Below are 5,975 nucleotides of genomic sequence, written 5' to 3'. Positions count from 1 at the left end.
CCCAGATTTCCCTAAACGCGGCCGCGCTGTGGGCTCCCTTGGGGGGGGGGGGGAGACAGGCACCCCGAATCCCTCCGCCTCTTCAGACAGGAGTGCGATGGAGAGATGCCCGCCCTGGCCCTGCGGAGTCCACAACTTCCAGTCCCCACCAGCCTGGCCAGCCCCCTCCCCCCAGAGGGTGGGGATGTGGCAGAGAGCCGGGCGCATGCAGCCCACCAGGGGCCTGGGTGACACGAGGCTGTAGGCGCCGTGGCACTCACCGCCTGGTGTGGACTAGCTCCCGGGCTGCGGCCTCCCGGTGCGGCCTCCCAGCCCGGCCTGCGCACGCCCCTCACACGCGGCCTGGACGCCCACCACAGGCCGACGGGCCGGTGCTCAGGGCCGAGAGGCACTCGAACCCCAGCCCCGCTCCCGCCGGACCCGGTGACTCCCAGCCCTGCCTCTCCCTCCGGCCTCCGTGCTCTCCCCTCCTCAGGGAGCCCTCACCTACAGCTTCGTGCCACCCTCGAGGGCCGCGGTCGGCAAACTCATCCGTCAACAGAGCCAAACATCAACAGGACAATGATTGACACTTCTTTTGAGAGCCACATTTTTTAAACTTAAACTATAGAGGTAGGTACATTGTTATTAGCTTAATTAGGGAACTCCTGAGCTGGCCTTTGCTGAAAACTCAAGGGGCCAAAGAGCCACATGTGGCTCTCGAGCCGCAGTTTGCCGACCACAGAGCCAGGGCATTGGCCGCCTGGGTGGCCGGTGGCGGCTGAGGATCCTGGACCTCTCCGTCCGTCGTCGGGCGGGCCAGCCCGTGTCCGCCACCTCCTCCGTGTTCTCCGGTCGTGCTGTGTGGAGCACCGGCCCCGGAGCACACGGACGCGGTGTTTGCGGCCTTGAAAGGGGGCGGCGGGCAGCAGACACTTGAGGCCGCGGGAAGGAGCGCGGGAAGGAAGGCGTCCAGGTCTGTTTGTAATTGCATCGACGTCCAACTTTAGATTCTGCAGGTTTTACCGCAACAAATTCTTTTCAAAAAAGGAAAGAACTAGCCGAAACCGGTTTGGCTCAGTGGATAGAGCGTCGGTCTGGGGACTGAAAGGTCCCGGGTTCGATTCCGGTCAAGGGCATGTACCTTTGTTGCGGGCACATCCCCAGTAGGGGGTGTGCAAGAGGCAGCTGGTCGATGTTTCTCTCATCGATGTTTCTAACTCTATCCCTCTCCCTTCCTCTCTGTAAACAATCAATAAATTAAAAAAAAAAAAAAAAAAAAAAAAAAAGGACTAGCCGAAACCGGTGTGGCTCAATGGATAGAGCGTCGGCCTGCAGACTGAAGGGTCCTGGGTTTGATTCTGGTCAAGGGCATGTACCTTGGTTGCAGGCACATTCCCAGTTGGGGTGTGCAAGAGGCAGCTGATCGATGTTTCTCTCTCATCGATGTTTTTAACTCTGTCCCTCCCTCTTCCTCTCTGTAAAAAACCAATAAAGTATATATTTTTTTAAAATTAAAAATAAAAAGGAAGAACTAGCAGTGTTAGGTCTTCTAAGGCTTTCCTCAGGGTGTGGGGTTCCCACCTTGGCCTTGGGGACTCTCTGCTCCCCGAAGTTAACGGAGCCCCTGCAGAGGCGAGGACGCACGTGCCAACTGGGCGCCAGACACCTGGCCCCGCCCCCTCCTGCCAGGCCGCCAAGGGCGAGGGGCAAGGAGCGGACACGGGGTCCCCCCTCAGGAGAACCCCTGCCCCTCCCGGTCCCCGCCCAGGGGAGACTCGGGCGCTCCCTCAGGCGAAGCTCAGCCAAGTCCCCCGACTTAGGAGTGTTTGATGGGCCGGACTGGGTCTCCCAGATTCGGGTGCTGAAGGCCCAGCTCCCAGGACACCTCAGCCCGGGGCTGCGTGGGGAGAGGGGTCTTTCCGGAGGCGATTAAGGTCAAGTGAGGTCCCTGGGTGCGTCCGAACCCCATCTGCCTGCTGACCTCACAGGAGAGATCAGGACAAGCCCCATCAGGGGTGTGAGCCTGGAGGAGCCGCGTTCCTCACCCACCGCGTCCTTGTCTGCTCTCAGCACCCCCCCCCATCCCTGGGGGACTCAGAAATGAATGCCGCCCCCCCCCCCACCCCAATGGCGCAGTCAGGTAATGAGGAGGACCCTGGGGCAAGCCAGTGGGACAATGACTTGCCTGCTCCGCCTGCCCACTCAGAAGCGGTGTCTGCTGCCCCCTGCTGGCCGCGCCCTGCCATCGCGCCTTTGGCGAGCAGGTGGTCCCCATGGGCCTTCCTGGCCAGGAGAGTCTCATCCTTGACTGTCAGCACCTCATCTGCCCCTCAGGGCCACCTGCTGCCACGCTGCCAAGATCCCGTTTGACAGGCGAGGAAGCTGAGGCTCAGAGAGGTGGGTGACTGCCCCGAGTTCACGTTCAAGCCCGGGCCCAGGGCCTCCCAGGTCCACGTTCTCATAACCAGTTGAGGGGTCACCTTCCCGGGGAGGACTGGGGAGGACTGGGGGGCCGGGCGGGCCTATGCCGCTCAGCCTGTCACTTTTCAGACGAGGAACACGCTCAGGGAGGCGCCTGCCAAGGTCACGGCCAGGAGTGAATGTCACTGCCAGCCTGGCGCTCGGCAACCTGCTAACGTTGGCACGCTGCCCAGCGCCACCCGGGCCCTTTCTCTTCCAAACCACAGCCCCCACCCCAGCCGCCACACCCGCGCCTTAGCTCAGTCCCCGCGCCCGCCGGTGCTCAGGACGCTCACCTTCCCTGCCGCTGCTCCCGGGCTGCTGAGCGGCGCCCATGCTGGGCCGGGCCAACCGGGGGCTGCGGGCGCAGCGGGCAGGAGGGTCATCGGGGGTCAGCTCCCCCCCCAGTCTGGCCCAGCCGCCTCACTGCTCACTGAGGGGCCCCCTCCACCCCAGCCCAGCGCCCAGGGCGCAAGGTGCAGGTCGGGCTGAGCAGAGGGCCTGGCATGGAGCAGCCTGCCCTCCAACCACCTACAGACCAGTTAATGCGGCTGCTCACGCGGGGGGTGGGGGGGAAGGTAGAGTGCAGGGCGGGGGGGGGGTGTGTGGCCTGAGATGGCACCCCACCCCCACCCCGAGGGCTCCTCTGAGGACCACTGGCTGCTGGTGGTCAGGAGAGAGCCAGCCGAGAGGCTGCTGTCCAGAGAGCCCCTGTGCCCACTGCCCAGACCCACACTGTCGCCGCAAATGCAATGCCAGCCACCGGGGATTTTTAAAATAGAAAATGTTTTTGTTGATTTTTTTTTTTATGATTAGAGAGATAGGAAAGGAGAGGGAGAGAGTGAAACATTGATTGGCTGCCTCCTCCACGCCCCCTACTGGGGATGAAGCTGAAAGCCGGGCCTGTGTTTGGTGCTTGGGTCAACACCCAACCACTGAGCACACTTTCTAGTTCAGGTGTCGGCAACCTGCGGCTCCGGAGCCGCATGCGGCTCTTTTTGTTAATTGAAAAAATCCTTTTTCTGCACAATCCGGTATATAGCAGTAAGGTAAGAAACAATATATGCAGTGTTATATTTGTTTTAAATGTCGCAATGGTTTTGCGGCTCCCAGGTTTTTTTTTTCCCTTCGAAAATAGGTCCAAGTGGCTCTTTATGTCTTAAAGGTTGCCGACCCCTGTTCTAGTTGCTACATTTTTAAACTCAAAATATCCAAAATGTTATCATTTCAACTGTGATCAGAATTTCTTAGGAGCTATTGGCCCTCCGGTGGCACGTACTTTGTGCTTGGAGCCCACGGAGGTCCCGCCCAGCCCGCCCGGGGCTCAGTGGGTCTCCTTGGACGGACGGACCGATGGGAGAGGCGGCTGGCGTAACCATGGGAAGTCAGCCGGTTCTCTGGCACGGCCTCAGCCCTGCGTGCTGGGTAAGGGGACAAGAACGGCCGTGGGACTTCGGGGGAGGGGCTGCAGCTTGGCCCTCTGACTCAGCGACGACCTGCAGCTGGTTCTCGCCTCCCAGGGGCCTCGGGGAGGGGGCGGCACGTCCATTGAGGGGCGGACAGTGCCGGCAAAGGGGAGGAAGCGTAACCCAGAGCAACTCTGGCTCTCACGGCAGCACCCCGCCCGGGCACAGCTACCGGCACCCTGCCTCCCAGCTCGCCCACAGGGTTCCTGCCTGTTGTCCCAGGGTATGCATCCACAGCGCCCCCCTCTGGCCCCATCAAGCACGTCAGACTCCATGGCAGGCGGGCCGCACGCCCTGGTTCAGGCAGCGAGTTTGGCCTGCAAGGCCTGGCCTGAACGCCGGCCTTTCCTGATCCCCAGGTTGATGCTGAGGGGGTTCGGGCAGCTGGCAAAGGGCACACGGCCTCTGGGGGCAGGCTGGGCCTTAAAGCCCAGGCTCTTGCTGGACTTGGGTTCTTGGCCCAGAGGCTGGATGGCTGGCCTTGGGCCTCTGACCCTCCCCCATTCCAAGGCTACAAACAGCTGAGAAACAGAGGCGGCTCCCTCAGCAGGCTTAGCGGGAGGGGAGGGCGGAGGGAGGGGAAGGGAGCCCAAGGCCTTGCCTGTCAGCTTTGGGATCACCCAGGAGCCAGCACTACTTTCCTCTGCAACATCCCGAAGTCTGTCCTGGGCCCCTGAGGGCTGGTCTCTGCAGCTCATGCTCTCTCCACGTTAGATTCCACCCGGGCCATCACAGGGCTCCTCAGAGCGACAGAGGGTCTTGGGCCTGAGCCCGGCATAGTCAGTGCTTTCGCCTAGACCGGGCAGCTCTCTGGCCCCTTGGGTGTGGCTCTTCCACAAAACACCACGGCCTGGGCGAGTCTATTTTGAAAAAGTGGCGTTAGAAGAAGTTTAGAAATGTGTCTCTCTAAAGAAATTTCAATCGTTGTGCTGTTGGTATTTGGCTCTGTGGACCGATGAGTTTGCCGACCGCGGGCCTGGACCGTTCAGCCAGCCCTGTCTGTGGCGGCTGCCCTTCCTCTCTCCAGGCCGCTCAGCGCCCAGGGCGGCAGGGGCTGCCGGCAGGCGGAGGGCTCACAGGACACCCCTCTGCCGATGGTCTGGGGGACAGAGCGGATCAGGGACATGGGGCCCGGCACCGAGTTCCACCAGGAGCTCCCAGCCCTGTGCTGAGACAGGCTGAGAGCTCCACTTCTGCAAGGCAAATGTTAGCTTAGTGGCGTGGCCACGTCAGAGGGCCGGAGGCTCTCCCCGCACCCCCTGGGCCCTGACAGCGTGGCGGCTCCCTCGCCAGTGTCACAGCAAACAAATAGCCCAGCCACACTCCTTCCTTCTTCCCTGGCCTCTGGGTCCCACTGCTGACTGGGGTGCCTTCCCGCCCCCGGTGGGGTGTGCCAGCCCCTGTGGCGGTGGCAGCAGCCCCCACGGAGAGCTGGGCCATTGGTGATGTCAGACAGGGACCCTTGCCACCCTCCTGCCGTCTGGAAGAAGCTGCTCCAGGGGGGGCTGCTGCCCTTGCCTGTCCCTGCCCGGCAGGAGTGCAGGTGAGTGGGTCCGGCCTCCCTTTCTCATCGGGAAAAGGAAGATACAAATGGCAGCACCCCTTTTCCCCTAATATCCTCCATGGTGCTCAGATGGTGCCAGGACAGGCAGCAGCCGCGGGTGGGGTGGGGAGAGCAGGAGATAGAGGCCCAGCAGCTTAATCTATCGTTCGGTACCTCGGGGTTTGCGCTCATTCAACACAAATATCCACTCAGCCGTTGGAGCCTTCGTCCACGGGGCTCCGCGGTTTAGGAGACCCGGCTGGGCTCTCATTAGGCCGGCAAGAGAGGACCTGGGGACTGCGCGGCCAACGCCGGGACAGGACGGCGCGTGTGCATGGGGCACGCGCACAGGGGCCGGTGGAGGTGGCCGCCGAGCCAGGGAGGATGGGGCCTGGGCTAGGCGGACGGCGCGGCGGGGAGCCGACAGGACGACCGATCCCCGAGGCGCGCACAGGTGGGCAGTGGGGCTCCGACGCAGCCTGTGGGTCAGGGGCCGGCGGCGCCTGCCCGTTCTGGGACTCTGT

Source organism: Pipistrellus hanaki, assembly GCF_964339955.1.
Source record: "Pipistrellus hanaki genome assembly, chromosome: 11".
Lineage (NCBI taxonomy): Eukaryota > Metazoa > Chordata > Mammalia > Chiroptera > Vespertilionidae > Pipistrellus > Pipistrellus hanaki.
This window is presented reverse-complemented; position numbering follows the sequence as displayed.